A 19,573-nucleotide genomic window follows, 5' to 3' on the forward strand; every position below is an offset into this window, starting at 1 on the left:
AAAATAATCATATTCTATTGAAGCTTTTTGCTTTAGATAAGATATATAGACAAGTTACTTGCTATAGTTAGTTTTTCATCTCGGATCCGCTTTAAGGAAAAGCAGTGTGGTGGTGGTTGATATGAGGTGGAGTGGTCCTCACACAGCTGGCCTCCAGGCTGTGGGAGCTTAGAGCTGAAGGAGTAACAGGAGACAAAAGCACAGCTGTTCAGTCCAAGACCCCCAACATGACCTGCAAACACTCAGAGACAGATAACTGTATAGGCTCAGCCTTCCTGCTGAGTTCTGTCTAAACATCCAGCTCAGAACAATGAGCTACACATTGTGCCACTAAGGACAATGTGATGTCCTGCAATATTCGATCTGTTTATGAAGACTGGTCCACTATTAGCGTGTCTCACCAGCGGTGTCGTGAGAACACCAGCCTTAATTCTGCGTGGTGTGAAACTGCCAATATCTGCTCGTAATCTGAGATTCTCTGAGAAAGCCAGATTTATCCAGCTAATGCATAAACAGTGGATTCCTGAGGGAGATCACAGGGCGTGTAATGATAATCTAGCACAGGGGTGAGCATACTCGCTAACCATTCCTAATTGTCAACGACAGGCATTTGGAATGGTTTGTCCCAGGATACGTACGCAGCTTTCAAGATTTGATAATTTATTCCCCCATTATATAAATTGTCTATCCTCATTCCTAATTGTCAAGGACAGGCCCGCATTTGGAATGGTTTGTCACAGGATACGTACCCAGCTTTCAAGATTTGATCATTTATTCCCGTTATATAAATTGTCCATCCTCCATGGCTACTGTAATATTAGCCACTGTAGGACCACGTCTTTAAAACGTTAATATTTATCTGAGGTAAACCCATTTTTCAGGTGTTTGGATATGTGCTGTATTAATGGATGACTGCACCTTAGATTTCAGGTCAACCTAGCAAGCCTATACTGAATGTTAATTTTAGAGGACTAATGATACTTTCTTTTGATGCAATGTTTTAACATATAAATATTTTTTTTTTTTAAAAAAGGAACAAATTTCCAAAATTATGGAAAAATACATTTTCTTGATTTTCAAACGAATGTATAAAAATGTGTTTGTTTAGAATACTAAGATACCAATTATGAGTGTTTTAATTAATTTTGAAGCATTTTATGCCCTAGAAACATAAGGTACCAAAACATAAGAAAAAAGTCAAACTGAATGTACTTTCTTGGTAGCATTAATATTTCTACAATTACTGAATGCCATTGCTAGACTTGCTCCTCACTATTTCCCCTCTGTTGCTTACAACTAAGTTCAAGCTACCATACTTTGCCTTTAAATCACTTCACAGCTTCTGTTCCACAAACGTCTCATACATGATGCAAAAGTGCGCCTCTGCTTTTCTGAAGATCTACTAATGTTTATGTCACACGTAGCATCTTTGGTTTTATGACTCCAAGACTTTTCCAGTGCTGCTCCCACTCTCTGGAACTCCCTCCCTCATCGTATTAAGATTTCTCCTAACCTCACATAACAGCTCACATTACAGACATTTTGGGTGGCAAAACTGGTAGATGACTGTTAGAATACTGCACAGGATGAATGTATTCATAAATCTAAAATGATAACAATACCTTGCTGGCTTACATATTAACACAGAACCAAGCTATATTTTACAGCCTCCAATAACAGGCTGGATCTGGTCTGCCCAGCAATAGACTGAACAAAGTTCATACCTGATCACTAATAGCGCAGTTACTGTGTTAACTAGGAAGTCGGAGGACTAGGCACGAAAATAAGATATAGGGAAGTAAAAAACTATAGTTGCCAATCGATGACTACTGACATGTGACTTCTCCTTTTCAGTGAAAGGCTTAGTAAGGGGAATAAGTAACCACTCTCCAAAGCAACATCTGTGTCACATAGGATTTGGTTGACTTTTTTTTTTAAATTATAAACTTATTAAAGTAAACTTTTGATGAAAAAAGTAGTTAGATAAAAGGTAGCACTCTCTCTCTGACCCCCACCAGTGCTGGCCATTCATCTTGCACATTTATACACTGCGGGAACACCGGCGAGGCTGCAGATGCAGCGGGCTCATACTGAAATCGATCAGGAACCAGCTTGCAGTGTATGGGCAGCTGAAAGATCTCTCTTCAACCAGATTTGTTCAGAGAGAGATTTGTTTCTTGGTTGAATCTGCCCATCATCGCTAGATGTATGGCCACCTTTACCCACCTCCACTGCTATTCAGCGTTCAGCTACATGGTAGCCACATCCTGTGTACCGCTGCTTATTAATCACCGCCGCTAGCCAGTGTTTGGCTACATAGCATATGGCTAGCTATATATAGCTATATATGACTCAGTCAGCGTCACCATAGCTGCAGTATACATTGTGGTCTATGGCAGCACCCAATAAAGCGGAGTGCCCAAATTATCGAAAATAATTCGCTAAAATTATTATCCTCTGAACTGACAACTAATCCATCAAATAATCATGTTTATGGAGTCTCAGGTACAGTGATCACATGTGTACAAACTGGTTTATGTGTCACAAGTCTAATGCTAAGTACACACCATACAATTTTCTGGCAGATTTATCTGCCAGATCGATTATTTCCAACATGTCCGATCTGACTTTCGATCCGATCGATTTTCTGATCGTTTTTCATAGAAGTGAAAGGAAATCAATCGAAAATCGAAAAATAAATTAGAAAATCGATCAAAATTCAGATCAGACATGTTGGAAATAATCAATCTGGCAGGTAAATCTGCTAGAAAATTGTATGGTGGGTACCTAGCATAAAGTGTGTTCTAGACATAAAAAAACGGCTTAAAGGGGGCGTGGTCTGCTACCGCTCGTGGATGGCTGCGTGCTAGAATAGCTCCGTACGGACCCGCTCTTTAACACAGTCTCCAGCTAAAATGAGCACCACAAGAGGCAACAAAAAGAACCAGACGAACACCAAGACAACTGGGGACCCGGACCTGCAGCTCCCCCGGAACATACCCGAGATCTTTAAGGCTCAGAAAGCGAGCGCCTCAGGCCGGACGGGATCCAATATGGCGCCTTCACCTCACAACACAGAAGAAGAAGCGCACGGCTTAGACCCTGACGCAGGCAAAAGGAAGGATAAAGATGTCCTGGAACAGCTTAATACTATGCCTACTATCGACATCATGAAGGAGATAGCAGCGGACATTAAATCTTCACTCGCTTCAGCTATAGCTGATCTAAAAGAAGACATCACTCATATTGACAAAAGACTAATGACGGTGGAGAGAGAATCGGCTGGCACAAAACAACAGGTCAGTGGCATACAAAATCAAGTCACTCAGCACGATGCACAAATGTATGATTTCCAACAGAAACTTGAAGATCTAGATAATAGGGGAAGGAGAAACAATATTAGAGTGAGAGGCCTACCCGAATCAGTAAACACAGACCAATTGAAAGAAGCTATCACCGCTATCTTCAATGAGCTGCTGGAAAGGCCAAAAGACACCCTGATAGAATATGACCGAGCTCATAGAGCATTAAAACCCAGAAATAGAGATGATGAACCACCCAGAGATGTAATCTGTTGCTTTACTAACTTCACTCTAAAAGAAGAAGTGATGAGGAAGGCCAGAGAACAAGATGGGATCAAATTTAATGAAGCGGACATAAAGCTGTTTCAGGACATCTCTCCCATCACACTTCAAACAAGAAGAGCACTGAAGCCCCTGTTACAGCAGTTGAGAGACAAAGGCATCCCATATAGATGGAGGTTCCCTTTCTGCCTGCAAGCGACTAAAGGAACAATCATAGCCTCACTGCGCACACCTGCAGATATAACCTATTTCTGCCAACAACTTGGCATCCCTAAAATTCACCTCCCAGACTGGAACTCATACAATGCTAACGCTCCTAAAGATCCAACTATGCCTAAACTTCAGGGACAGCCTTCAGGAATGAGAGACAACGCACGCTATCGCTCGAATAGAAGAAGACGCCATAGTGAAGGCTCCTGCTCCCAAGAGGCTTCAAACCAAGAAGGCCCCACTGAAGAAAACGCGGATGACATACAGCCTCAGGATCAACAAAGCGACTCGGACACTACTTAATTAAAGTCTACCTATAACCGCACCACCGAAAAGTAACTCAGCACCACTGGATAACTTTTTGGTCCCTTCTTACATGCATGAACATACCTCCCTTCTCGTTCTTGTTTAGGCACCTGCGATGTGGACTGTGAAAAGACGATCCTGTCCGAGCAAGAGACAACGTAGGTCATAAACTCCATGCTTTATATCTTCAGCTACCAAACCTATTCAAAACTTGTTATTAACAATGTTATACGGGGATGTTTTTGGGGGAGGGGAAGGGGGGGAAGCGGGACGGGGTGTTAAAGTTAACAGTTATATTTAGAAGCTGTAATGCCAGACCCTTGTTTCTTCTAGTTACTCTAATATTAAGATTAATGCTGACCCTAAATAACAATCTTGCCTGACGCTTAATAAATAAGATAAACTATAGCCTAAAACACCTTCAATTGAGATAAATTCTATACAACACTTTTAATGGAAGAAACGGGGACCCTTAAGAGACACACAAAGAAACAGTTACAGGCTGTAAATAGATATGCCTCTTAACATAAGAAGTTAGAGACTGGACCAGGAGTGGGTCCGGATGTACAGGAGATATATAATTTCTTTTTGTGGTCAACCAGGAGAATTATACAGGTCCAACCCCCACACAGTGGTTATTTAGCTACTGAAATCGCAACGGTCACGTTTAAGGAGATTCTTACACCTACGAATCTCTCACACCGTATCTTAGATTACCCAGACTAACATCACTCTTCACGCACTCCCACCTATTTTACTTACATTCTTTCTGTCCTCTTTAAAGCTACAACTCATCTTCAACGTCTACCACACTCACTTTCCAAGAGGTCTGAGATCCACAGTTAGCGCTACTCAGCTGGAAATTAATTTTCCCCTATATAATATGTTATATAGACTTAGGAAGCGGTCTACTCTTATTGGTTTACTCATAGCACTTTTAACTGTTCTAAGGGCTAACGCTGACTTCCAAACTGCAGAGATGGCACCGTCTGACATCTCCTGGAAAATAGCAACTTACAATGTCAAAGGTCTGAACACTCCAGAGAAGAGAACAGCCCTACTGCAATTACTGCAAAAGGAAAAAATCTCTATTGCTTTAATCCAAGAGACCCATTTCCCCAAATCTCATGTTCCGTGTCTAAAAGACAAACACTATACCAGGAGCTTTCACGCGGTGTCACCAAGCGGAAAGGTAAAAGGAGTCTCAGTGCTCTTACATAAAACTTGCAATCTCCAGGTTAAAAAATACCTAATAGATCCTGAAGGAAGGTATGTTTTCTTACTGGGTACAATGGGAAATAGAGATATCACCATCACAGCTATTTACACTCCGAACGACAAACAGGCTGCTTTTTGGGCAAAAATAACAAATAAACTCTTGGATTTTGCTAAGGGAATGATTATATGGGGCTCAGACAGCAATATCCCCCTTGACCCAGTAGCCGATACTTCTACAGGGAAAGCCTCAATTCCTTTCAAATGCCTGAAAAAAATTAAAAATTGTCTAAATGATCTAAGGTTAGTAGACACATGGAGATTAATGCACCCGAAAGGGAAAGATTACACCTTTTATTCCAACCCGCACAAAAAATACTCACGTATTGACCATGTAATGTTATCTCAATCAGATCTGACATATCTCAAGCAAGTTGACATTGGAACCATAGGCTTTTCAGATCACGCCATGGTTTACATGACCTTACAATTCCCTGAACAAAGACAACACCAATTCAACTGGAGGCTCAATCCAGAGCTGTTAGAAGACTTAGAAGTCATACATGACATCAAAAAAAATATCTCTGACTATATCACACATAATTTAGACACTGAGACCCCACCCCTATTGGTGTGGGAGGCCCATAAGCCGGTAATAAGAGGAGAGTTCATAAAGATAGGAGCCAGAAAGAAAAAGGAAAGATTCTTTCAAATCGATAATATTATGCGAAAAATCACTGACCTTGAAAAAATCCACAAAATATCCCTAAACGAAAATCAGGCAAAGGAACTAACGACATTACGGGAAGACCTGAAACGGTTACTAGATAGAAAAGCTAAAAGTATCCTGCTTTATTCAGAAGCTTCCTTCTACGAATGGAGCAATAAAATAGGCACTATGCTGGCTCGTAAATTGAAAAAGAAAAGAGCTAGACAACAGATTAACAAAATCAAAGACTCGACGGGAACAATTCACTACTCTAACCAAGGTATTGCTGAGGCCTTCAGAAAGTACTACTTAGGTCTCTACAATCTTTCTGAATCGCAAACCCCAAAACCTAAGCAGGGAGACATAAGTGGTAAGATCAGTGATTTTCTGCAAAAATATGGACTAAAACCCCTAAATGACTCCATACTTAAAGAACTAGACGAACCTATTTCCAAAGGCGAATTTCTGGCAGTGATCAAGAAGCTGAAAGCGGGGAAGAGCCCAGGCCCTGATGGCCTAACTTCCATATATTACAAGACCTTTAGTAAAGAACTAGCCCAATGCTTTGTCACGGCATTCAATGCCATTAATGACCAGACTATCCCTTCAAGACATCTACTCGAGGCACACATCTCAGTTATATATAAAGAAGGGAAAGACCCATCTTCCTGCGCGAGCTACCGACCAATTTCGCTATTAAATAACGATGCAAAAATTTTTGCTAAAATTCTATCCAATCGAATATCACCATATTTACCCTCTATAATACAATCTGACCAAGTGGGATTCATCCCAGGAAGAGAAGGGAGGGATAATACGATCAAAGCACTGGGCATACATGAATGGCTTAATAGGCGCTCCGTGGAGGGATTTTATCTCTCCACGGACGCAGAAAAAGCATTTGATAGGGTCTCTTGGACATATATGAGAGCGGTTCTGCGGTCACTGGGCCTGGGACCTTCCCTGCTGGCTTGGATAGAGGTACTATATTCTAACCCTTCAGCATCAGTTAAAACTAATGGAACTCTTTCAACACCTTTTAAGATCACAAATGGAACCCGCCAAGGGTGCCCATTGTCACCCTTGATCTATGTGCTTACACTAGAGCCATTCCTTAATTATGTGAGACTAAACTCAGCAATCAGAGAAATCCCCATTCATAAGAGACAATTTAAGATAGCAGCATTTGCTGACGATATGCTTTTCTTTTTAACAGACCCATTGCATACAATTCCAGCTTTGATTAAGGCGTTACGAGAATTCGGCAAAATCTCAAATTTAAAGATAAACTTTGAAAAATCCTGGGCACTAAATATTACACTCCCACAATCTATGGTTAATGCTTGCACATCTCAATTTCCCTTTAGATGGGAACAAGAAGCGATCACATACCTAGGGATTAAATTACCCTCCAAGATAAAAAACCTTTTCCAACTTAACTATACACCATTAGCTGAAAGAGTGTCAAAAGACCTAGCTGATTGGACCTCCTTAAAAGGCCTCTCATGGTTCGGCAGAATGGCCGTGATAAAGATGACAATCTTACCAAAAATACTTTACCTACTGCAAACTCTACCAATAATAGTCCCTACTAAATATATAAAAAATCTCCAATCCACAATAAATACTTTCATCTGGGCAAATAAGAAAGCTAGACTAAAACAAGAGACTCTATCACTACCATGCGATTTAGGAGGAGCAGGACTGCCCAACCTAAAAACCTATTACTTGGCGGCCCACCTGTTAAGAGTAGTAGACTGGACCACAGAACCAACCAACAAAGACTGGACGCATATAGAGCAATCTTTATGCAGGACTCCTAGACAAGGCCTAGCTTGGCTAAGTACCAATTCATTCAAAAACTTAAAAATTAATCACATCCCAATACAAGCCACATACAAAGCCTTTCAACAATGCTGCTCCACCTTCAAAATCTCGAGCAACCCAGGCCCTATGACTCCGTTAAAAGGAAACCCCGATTTTACACCAGGAGATTCTTCCCAATTTTTAAACTCATGGGCTAAGGTAGAAAGCCCCAGAATCCTACATTTTATCTCAGGAACCCACATCAGAGACTGGACGGATGTAAAACATCCCGATGAGAATGCTGAACTTCCAAGATGGCTCTACTTCCAAATTAGACACTACATCAATAGCACACAACTAAAAGAGAAAGCCTTGGCATCTCCCACAGTTTTTGACCAAAAATGTTTAGAAAAAACTCCCAAAACACACATGCTCTCATGGGCCTATTCTCTCCTCATCACGACCAACCCCCCTACAGATCTCAAGTTCCAACAACAATGGAACAATCTATTACCATCACCCTTACCACAAACCCAATGGGATACGATCTTTGTAAATACACACAAATCATCCCGGGATTCTAAGGCCAAAGAACAAAATTATAAGTTCCAAACGCTTTGGTATAAAACACCAGAGCGTTTACACAAATTCTATCCTGCTATCTCAAGTGACTGTTGGAGATGCCATGGAGACACAGGTACGCTCCTCCACATTGCATGGGAATGCCCCCTACTACTCAATTTCTGGAAAGAAGTACATAGAATTACCTGCTCGGTATCTGGGTTGCCTCTTAATTTCTCCCCAGACACTTTCCTATTACATAACTCCACTCTCTCCCCCACTACCTACAAGAAATCAGTACTCCCTCATATGGTTTCGGCGGCCAGAAATCTAATCCCAGTACTATGGAAATCCACTATAGTCCCCACAATCAAACAATGGTTTCAAAGAATCAATAGAGTCAGAGAGCTAGAGGAAATAATACTTATTGCTCATGAACAAGCACATAAAATCTCTACGATCTGGGCCAGCTGGTATGAATACCAATCCTCAGAAGAATATTTAAACATCATGAGATAAAACCTCTAGGCTTAGGAAAATCATAGGCCTTGACTAGACCACTACACTCCTTCCTAAGATCTTGAAAAATAAACTAGAACCTTCAAGACTAGTACTATAACCCCTAAGCAAGGGCCAATACAACTCAGACCTCCTTGGTAACAAGAAGACCATACTACCCTACAGCTCAATACCTAGAAATTCTAAGTCTGAATAATAAAAACATATAATAGGACAGAAACTCAAGATCACTAATAGTAGGGATCTACAGTATGTTAAAATAGGAAGCAGCTAAAAGTTTGGATTTTACTGTACCCATTAATACCTGCTGTATAATTTACTGAATGAACACTATGTACAATGTTTATCATTTCTATGTGAATGTTACTGTAAACTTACCCCTTTTTTTCAATAAACATTATTGAAACAAAAAAAACGGCTTAAGTCTTGAGCATTAGTCTCCAACTTGAGAAAGTATTGAAGAGAGTTCAATAGGAAACTCAAGGCATCAGAGCTGAAGCCACTAGAGCATATTCAGTGCTCAGGAGTCTTGCCCAAGGTCTCCTTACTGAATAGGTTCAGCAGTTGGCTGATGGTGTAATGGTTAAGGGCTCTGCCTCTGACACAGGAGACCAGGGTTCGAATCTCGGCTCTGCCTGTTCAGTAAGCCAGCACTAATTCAGTAGGAGACCTTTGGCAAGTCTCCCTTACACTGCTACTGCCAATAGAGCGCACCCTAGTGGCTGCTGCTCTGCTCTGGCGCTTTGAGTCCGCAAGGAGAAAAGCGCAATATAAATGTTATTTGTCTTGTCTTGTCTTACTGAGCAGGAAGACCTAAGAGTTGAACCCTGTTCTCCTGTATTAGAGGCAGAGCCAGGACACTATGCAGGCACTTTATCAAATAACAAAAGTCATCATTAATAGCCCACATTACAAAGACACTATCCTGCAACAGCCAAGATGTGCAATATGGTTGAGGCCTCACTGGCCTTCATCTGTATAGGATCGTCAAATCATTGTATAGATACAGATATGTGTATGAGTAGGGATCAAGCTGGAAAAAGTAAGCTGTATTTAATTGAAAAAAAGACGTTTCTCATCAGACCTGATAAGAGAAGGGAGAGAAAACACATGCATTGTGCAGTTAGTTCATGACAGCTTGACAAAGTTAGTTTTGGTACAAGAGCTGTCAGCACAATGCTGTGCGATGCTGGAAATGGCCGACGAGGATTCTCCCCCACTATCAATCACCACCACCTTTCCCTCTCCATGCCCATCACTGGAATGAACAAGGCCCAAGTTACCCAACTGTTGAACAATCTCTGGTACCCAGGTGGCTTCAAATGAATGGGGCACCCACAACAATGAACCAATCCTGCACTGAAACAGCTCAGTGCTAACTGAATTGCTTCACAGAAGTCCAGATAGGCAAATGATGAATCCTTTGACAAAGCAAGAGCACAAAACAAAATATTCTAACGGTAACCTCACAGAAGTTTATTATGAGTGAGAAAACAAATGGTTCAAATAGACACTCTATAGGCCAATACCCACGACGCGATTTTCCCGACGATCGGCGATACTTTGAACTAGTGATAGTTTCTGGGATCTCACAACGTGGGTACAGGCGTGCAATCACGCAAATCTTGTTTAGCGCCGCACGGCAATAACGACCGTCACGGCAGATCAGATCTTTAATCCTGGGTACACCCAATGAGATTTTATGACGCATTTACTGTTAGATCGATTATTTCCAACATGTCTGATCTGATTTCCAATCAATTTTCCATTCCCTTCTATGGAGAATCGATAGCAAAATCGATCAGAAATCAGAGGGACATGTTGGGCCGTGTGCTCATGAGAAGCTGTCCCGCCACGCTCCTGCACCGCACCCAGCACTGGACTTTGTATACAGTCTCGGCTGTCACATCCGAGACATGTTCCCGACACATGAACTGAAGAAGGTGACTCACCAGTGGATACCACTCTGACTCCGTTGCCCGCTGTGCTCAGCAGACTCCCGGTGGGGATGATTGAATGCGTCCATATCCTGGTTTGGATTACAGCTATTGGGGTGCATGATCACTATGGCCTGGGCCCGTGCTATCTGCGGCTTGTTTGTAATGGCTGGGACATCTTGATTTACAGCCATTGCAAGTCAAGGCAGTTTCTACCCTGCTGATAGCTGATAGGCCAGGTTACACAGGGGATACGACGGAGTGGTGAGACCAACAGTTTGCTTCACTTGTTTGCACAATATTATTATTTTCTGCATATGGGCTTGCATGCTACTGCTTCTGCTGGATCGGATTTGTAGTACTGCTGGCTTATAAACCTATTGCTGCCGCCGTTTGGAACTATTGCTTTCATCGTGGAGCTATGTCATTGCCATTTATTTAGCCTGGTGTGAGTTAACAAATTGGCCAGTTGTGTGGGTGCCTGATGTATGCATGTGTGGTGGGATGGCCATCTTTTCAGAATCATTCATTTCGCCAAGCCCGACTGGGTCGTGCCCGGAATTGGGCTGGGCATACAGGGTTGAAAAAAAGCATACAACAATATAAATACAGATACCTTACAAATACAGATACAAATACGAAATAGTACAATACACTTTCATCCTGAACATTTAGCAGCTTCAAAGTACAACTTTAAAACCCTACCATGCAAGAATTCCACCATGAACAGTTACAGTTTTGCAATTTTGACCTAAAGTTTGCTACAGATTGCGTAAGGTGCGTCTGTGCAATCTCTATCACAACTCGCTTGTAAGGGAAGAATGATCAGCAGGTGTAGGGAGTGTGTGAAGAGAGTTCAGAGAGTTGACAGCAGAGGGGAAGAAGCTATTCCTGTGCCTTGATGTCCTGGTGGCAATGGATCGAAACTTCCGGCCTGAACGGAGTTGACTGAAAAAGCGGGAGCCTGTGTGAGCGGGATCGTTGGTGATCATTATGCGTTTTTTAGTAGTCTAGTTTTATTATGTTATCTGAGTAATAAACTTATTTTGATACTTTTTGACAAAATCTTTTCTCTTGTAATTATTCGGATTACCCGTCGTTTGACTTCTTCTCCTAAGTAGTGTTGCTGACAGTAAATCTGCCAGAAAATCTCATCGTGTGTACCTAGCATAAGATCCCCGTCGACTCCACAAAAGTACCATAATCGATTGACTTCCCTTTCGCGCCCATCATGTGCTGTCGTGCATACCGGCCGGCCGGAAGATGCATTGTGGGACTCTTGTCGTGTGGGTGGCGTCGCTGGATCCATCTTCCTCCGTCGGGTGGGGAATATTCAGTTTATGCCAGTCTTCTGAATGATTGTACTTTAAAACAACAGAATTAAAGGGACTCCGAGCAGTGCAGAAACTATGGAAAGATGCATATCATTTTAAAGCTCTCTTTCTCCTCTTTCCAATGATATATAAACTGCCACCCTACGCCTTTTAGTTTTCGCTATTTTCGTGATTGAACTTGCTGCAGCCACAATTTCGATCGCAAAAATAGAGAAAACTAAAAGGCGTAGGGCGACGATTTAGGTGTCGTCAGAAAGAGGAGAAAGAGAGCTTTAAAAAAAAAAGGATTTCTGATTTGTAGGTTGGTTTTTGCACATTGCCTTATATACTACTGAACAATCCTACATGTGTATGTTTTTAAGCTTAGATTTCCTTGGTGCTGTGTGCAGAATTTGACAGTTAATAAATAACATGTTTTTGCTTTTTCCTGAGCAGTACAGTGTCACATTGTTCTGTGTGATCTGCTGATTTTCTGCATTTCTAAAAATAAGTTCTCTCGAACAATTTCTCCACTATCTGCCCTGGTGATTCATGTCTGCGTGTCGAATCAGGAACAGAGCAAAATTCATCAGTCCAATATTCACAGTATGAGCAGCCTGTCTCTGTCATTGATGGGAAACTGGGTGATTTCAACACTAAATAGTTTGTCCATCTGCTGCAGTTTTCACTCATGGGAGGAGCAGAACTAACTAGCCAGCACACAGCTGTGAAAAGTCTAGCCTTCCAGAGAAGTCCAGTGTTTACACAGGTAATGGGGTTTTGCTTTCTACAAGATAATCACCAATAATATTCAACTGGTGTGTGAAATCATAAAAGAACCTGTCAGGCAAGGCAAAGCTAGGACACATTGCAAATCATTGTGACCTGAAGCAATCATTACCCATTGTTTTAGGTAACAGTTTAGGATTGGTCTGTTTTGTTCTATGAAGGGAGAAGAAGACAGAATGAGAAGCACCAAGATGGGGTAATCCCAACAGAATAACAGGCGTACGTGCAAAAAGGATGCCCAGAAAACCCAATACTAGAATACTATTCTACTATTAGGCCCTGTTCAGACTGCAGAACGCAGACCGCAACGCATGCGGACCGCAACGCGTACGAACGCACGCCATCCGCGTTTGTATGCGTTGCGTGGCTGATCCCATCACTGAAAAGTGAATGGGACAGCCATGCGTTTTTACAAAAAATGCGTGCAGCATGCGTTCCCGGACCGCAAAGGTCCGGAACGCATGCAGTGTGAACATCAGACATTGCACTCTATGCAATGTCTGATGTCGTGCGTGTCGGCCACCTGCACGCGTTTCCAAAACGCGGCTGGAAACGCGTGCAGTGTGAACGGGGCCTTACAGTAAGAATGAGGATAGTGAAATATTGATATTTTACTGTAGCTAAACAAACGTGCAGTATTCTCACACTGAACCTGCAATCTACCGATGCATTACTTTGCTTTGATGTCATGCGCAGTCCCAATCCTCCCCATAGAGAAACCGGAGCTGTGCAGGGAGGCTGTGGCGATCGCTGGAACCAGGCTGGGTAATGTATAAGCGGCTGCATCGGGGGGGGGGGGGGGGGGGGATCAGGGAGTGCCGGTCACCTATACTAGCTAGCCTAGTGCTAGCTAACACATTTGGCAGGAATTACATCTAATATATTTCTCCTGGGGGACTTCTAAGGCTACCAAAACCTCTGTAGCGGCATGCCTGACACCGTGTCGGGCATACCGCTCAGAAGGTTAACCACCAACCCCCCACGGCTAACCTTCACCACCTAAGCCCCCCCCCCCCCCCCCACACTGAGCACTGAGAGGAGGAAAGTGGGTCGGGGAGAGGTGGAGGAAAGCCAATGAGTTGGCTCTGGAAGGCCGGGAAGAGGGAAATTACACAGGAGTACCTATCCTGCAAAGGATGGAGGTAGCCAGGTGATAGCTATCCAAGTCTCTGGTTTGCTAGTCATGAACATGTGCTAAAGTAGGATGTGATCACAGCAAATCAGAGCTTTGCAAATCTATCAGCTGATCAAACAAATCACATGCTTCTCCATGAGTTCTCCTAGACATGACAATCACTATCCTGTGGGTGGTGGTGGGAGTCAAAGGAGGTACTGGTCTCTGTGAGCACATTTTCTGTAGACTTCTATGTCAAAGGCTGGGTCCACACTTGGGGCTAAAACAGAGCTTCACTCTGTTGGTACTTCCTGTCACTATTTTGATCAACAAACTACCTGGAGTTGATAAGAAGTTTATTAGCTGGCTTTCAGGAGCGAACACGGTAAATCCAGCGCTGGACACTTGGGCGCAGCAGCGCAGGAGACTTGGGCGCAGCCAGCGCCACCATAGGCCGTAATAGGTACTACGGCTATCGCAGGCACAGGGAGTAACTTCAGCGCCGTCAGAAGACGGATCTGAAGTTGCTTTTAAAACAATAATTCGGCTTCCAGCAATTGCTGGAAGCCAAATTATTTCATTCCCCCACTATCCATGTCGGCCTGGAGGGGGAATAGTAATTAACACGGCCCGGACTTGTGCGGCAGCAGGATTAGCCATATACTGGCTGTGTCCTGCGCCCAAGTCTCCGGCGCCGTTCTCTCTCGTGCGCTTCAGGAGTCAGTAGCTCATCAGTACATTTAATTTAATGTGACAAAATGTGGCTGAATTATTGGCAAAATAACTACTGAAATGCCATCTTCTTGCAAAATCTTTTCACGCATCGACATGCTTGGATTGCCTATTGCAGCAATTACATCTGTGGGAGAACCAATAGCAATCATCTAGTAAAATCAAACTGGGTTTCCAGCCACATAATAACAGATATAGATGAAACTCGCCTGCAAAGCAAACAAGGTGTCTGCACAGCCACTGCCCTGCAATGTCGCCCCAGGCAGCTCCCAATTCTGGCCAGGCGACATTAACTTAGCGTCTATACGGGCCTTAAGCCTCTTCTATAGGCAGCTGAAGGTGGTGAATTGCCATCATTTGCTTCCATCCACCAGCCAGGTGCTTGCTAATGCCCGGCATGGGCAGTGAACAGGCAAACCCCATGGAATTAAATCTGAGCATGGCAGTTACCATCCACAGACGTGACATGAGACGGTTTTTTACCACCAGGTAACACCACCGCGTGTCAAACATGACACGCGCGCTATTACCAATCGCTGCCATTCGGTCGATGTAATCACAGACAAATGGCGCTTGTGGCCAGGAGGCTGAACTGCCCAGAAAATGAGCAGTTCAATCTCCTGTGTAAAGGAGGCCTAAAGGTGTGCACATGATTCATTACCCTACAATTTGTGTTGCTCACCAGGACCAAACTTGATCCTGCAGGTGTCATTGCGGGCCCCCAATGCTGTACAGAAGCCTCACTAAGCAACAACCAAGTGACACGTTCTGTGTCTATGGACTAGGGCCGACGGCACGAGAAACGATAAGCTTCTGAGAACTAAAGCCCCTCACACACACGTGACTAATGTTGCCCAAGACAGCCCACACGACTGCTTCAGCCGATAGTCATGCGTACAGTGGCCCCTTACTGCCGCACCACAAGTGATCCACCCCTCGGATCAACTTGGCCGAGCGCCGGGTGTCCACGGCCCACCGCATTACATCACACACACGCTGCTGCGTAGTGCCTCTGCCCCACCGCACAGCAACAGAGCACGTTGTCAGCTGCACAGCTGACACGCGTCTGTACAGCCCAGGCCCAGCAATGTCTCCCAAGGGGATCGGATTCTGATCCCTGACGGGCAACATCCGTCACAAAAGTGGATTGGGCCTTAAGAAATATAAAGGAATAATCTAAACAGCCAATTGACACTTAAGGTCTGGCTTGTTAGATCATTAAAAGTGAACCTGAACTCTTGCACAGGACAGAAAAAAACAAAGAGAAATGCATACTGTATGTATTTAGAGAGTTTAGCCTGTCTAATTCCCGCTCATCTGTGATTACTCACGAGCGTAATTTGATCTCTCCGCTGTGTCAGCTCAGGAATCTCTTCTACCAGGCAGAGCAACTAATTTGTAAACACAGGATGTTAACCCTATGTCTGCTTCCATGAAAGCAGACGCACTGCAGCTTTATTGCAGGATTTGTATCAGCTGTAACCAAGAAATGTTTTTCTTTAGAGGTTATTATGTTCTTGCTTATCTTTTAGAGCAGAGAGGAAGTTCTGAGTTCAGGTCCTCTTTAAGCATCCTTGACAGACACCTGTGTTATATAGTGTTGTCACCAGGCTTAAATGTACAGTTCAAGAAATCTACTATGATAACATTGGTCCACTTCCCAAAAGAATGATAGTGGATGTAACTGCATGTGCCACCTCTTTCCACAACACAATGAGTACAATGAGTTGGCTAATCCAAGTATTTAGGTTAAAGGACCCCTCAGCTGCTAGATTCATATGAAGGTGATTGGATCATACTCTCATTCAATCACTTACTCGCATCTATGAGCCCTCAACACCCCCAGCACAGTACCAGTTCAGTACACCAATGGATTGATCATAGGTTCTTTGCCAACACAAAACCACACATGGCAAACAAAACTGATATCATGTTCTCATTATGTCAGTTTCTTTCAGTTTCATCCTTAATACTGGCGACACACAGGGTGATGGTAAAAAAAAGATCTCATCAAAATTGATCTCTACAGTCATTAAAATAAATGTGCAACCAATAAAACAAAAGGGCCTATTTTTCTAATAGCTGACACAATACCTTTTGTGAGATATATATATAGCTCTCCTCATATGTTTAACAAAAAAATCTAACATAAAATTGTATGGTGTGTACTAGGCATTACAACCATAGAACTGGCTCTAAGGTTCTTTGAGTTTTTGGGCTGGTGCACACCGGAGCGGATCTGGAGCGGTTTTTAAAACGCTTGCAGGGGGAAAACCGCTTGGCTAATGAAAGTGAATGGGCTGGTGCACACCAGAGCGATTCGTTTTTTCCACGAACGCAAACTCGGGGGCTGCAGCATTTTTTAGATTTCTGTGGCGTTTCTGCCTCAATGTTAAAGTATAGGAAAGTGGAAAACTGCTCTGATAAACGCTAGATCAGAGCAGTTTTCCAGGCGTTTTTGTTACAGAAGCTGTTCAGTAACAGCTTTACTGTAACAATATTTGTATCTGCTACACAAAAACACTCCAAAAAACGCCAGGCATGTTTAGAAAACCTCTCTGAACATGCCTAGAATCGCTCTGAAATCTGTTTCAAAAACCTCTAGTGTTTGCAGATCAGCTAGAGGTTTGTGGTGTGCACTGGGCCTAGGAGAGGATTGACCAACTACATACTACAACCCATATGTCCAAACTTCATTTGTGATGGATTTTGGTGGATTCAATGTTTGTATCAAATATAATGTCTAAACTTTTAATTATACTGCAAAGCGTATGCCTGCCTTTAGGGAAAAAGACTGGGAAGGCTAAAGTCCTTTTAGATAAAAAAAACATCATCTATTGGTCTAACATATCAACTTGTGTGTGGCCAGTATATTGGCCCATACTCACGGGCTACAATTGTCGCTGCAACACGCGGCGCGCGCGTGTTGCGGCGACAGGTCGCCCGTGAGTATGCGGCGTTGCACGCGCGCGCTCCCCGAACTGTCGCCCGTCGCTGATGTCGCCAGGCGATTGAAACTTTCAATCGCCTGGCGACAGTCGCCGCCGCAACTCCGCCGCAACTGTCGCTAGTCCGCGTGAGTACGCGGACTAGCGACAGCAACATAATAACAAATAGACGCCGCTTCCGGCGGGGGGGAGGGACAACAGCGACAGCTTCCGCCGCATCAGTTGCCAGGTCCCTCCGCCGTGTGTATGCGGAGGGACCTGGCGACGAGCTGTCGCTGGCCTGTCGCGCACACGCTCCCGTGTGCAAGCGACAGGTAGTTTAGTTGCCCGTGAGTATGGGCCATAACACTAGATACAGTACAATAAACACTGGGTACAATAAACATTGTGTGCAATAAACACTGGGCGCAATAAACACTGGGTGCAATAAACCAGCCTCTTTTATCTGACCAGTTAGTATAAGAAGGCCACTACTACTAAATCCCATTATTGCTCTCTAATTCTTTCCTCAATGTTTCTACAAATGGAGAGACAAGACTACCCAAGGTGCAATTGTTTGCAAACCTCTTCTTTGAGCAGAATAACTGTACAATGGCATACATTAGAAGACATAATAAGACATTGTTGGTAATCATCGTACACTTTTGTAGTCTGAGACATTTATTGCACCACTTTATGCCAAGATTATTATTATTATATGCTCAGACATATCCACACACATAACATATTATAAAGCAAAATCATTCGAAAGATCTATATCAAGAGTTTTTTGTATTTCTATAGGCTGCCCACAAACAGGCTGATCCAGCAGCCTAACAATAGCCATAATAGCAATGGTGCCTAGGGGGAGGGGGAGGTGGGTTAGGGTAGAAGGGGCAGGTGGGCCTTAATGTGCTCCTACACATTTATATTCCTCCTTACTGAGGCTTTACATGTCTATCCATATACTGTATGCACTACAGATTGCGTGTGAGAAATATACATTAACATGCACCAGTCATAACCATGGGGTAAGGGAAGTTTTGATTGCTTATGTATGCCTTGGCCTGCAATGTACACTGTGATTTCTAGTTATTCCACTGGACAGTTCTACAAGCAGAGAGAGTTTTGCCCCGCAAAGGAAAAACAGAAGTTTGACTTCTTAAAACAGAAGGTATTTACAATTATACTTTCTGTTTTAAGAAGGCAAACGTCTGTTTTTCATATTATCTTACCCTTAAAGGACAACTGAAGTGAGAGGAACATGAAGGCTGCCATATTGATTTCCTTTTAAATAATGCACTTTGCCTGGATGGCCTGCTGATCTTCTGCCTCTACACCTGCCTAGTACACACCATACAATTTGCTGTAAGATTTTTCTGTTAGATTTTCGGTAAGATTTTCTGTAACTAGATTATTTTCTGTAAAGTTCTGGTAGAGACTGGTCATTAACTCTGGTGCATTGTCTTCGGGTTATCTCTACTGAGTAGATCAATGCTTAATTGCTAGGCAGATAGATGGTTAGATAGATAATTTCCAACATGTTGGAAATTATCTACCTGGCAAGTAAATCTTACAGCAAATTGTATGGTGTGTTCTAATACTTTTAGCCATAGACCCTGAACAAGCATGCAGATTAGATGTTGGGACGCAAAATGCATGTTTGAGGTGTGTGATCCAGACATTATCGCAGCCAAAGAGATTAGCACAACTAACAGGCAACTGGATTATTTATAAGAAAATAAACAATGGCAGCTACTCTATCCCTCTCATTTCAGGTGTCCTGACAATGCAGTGCAAGAAGTACTTAACTTTTTTCCTTAGGAACAGGAAAGATTGCTTTCCACACTG

The 19,573-nt window shown here is 43.0% G+C and overlaps 1 protein-coding gene across 1 annotated transcript in view; it reads right to left on the reverse strand.

Moving 5' to 3' along the window:
* LOC137534193 (E3 ubiquitin-protein ligase DTX4-like) overlaps positions 1–19,573 on the reverse strand; it is a 68,268-nt gene that overhangs the window by 47,680 nt on the left and 1,015 nt on the right. The window lies entirely within an intron of this gene.

The sequence above is a fragment of the Hyperolius riggenbachi genome, chromosome 10, assembly GCF_040937935.1.
Source record: "Hyperolius riggenbachi isolate aHypRig1 chromosome 10, aHypRig1.pri, whole genome shotgun sequence".
Taxonomy (NCBI): Eukaryota; Metazoa; Chordata; class Amphibia; order Anura; family Hyperoliidae; genus Hyperolius; species Hyperolius riggenbachi.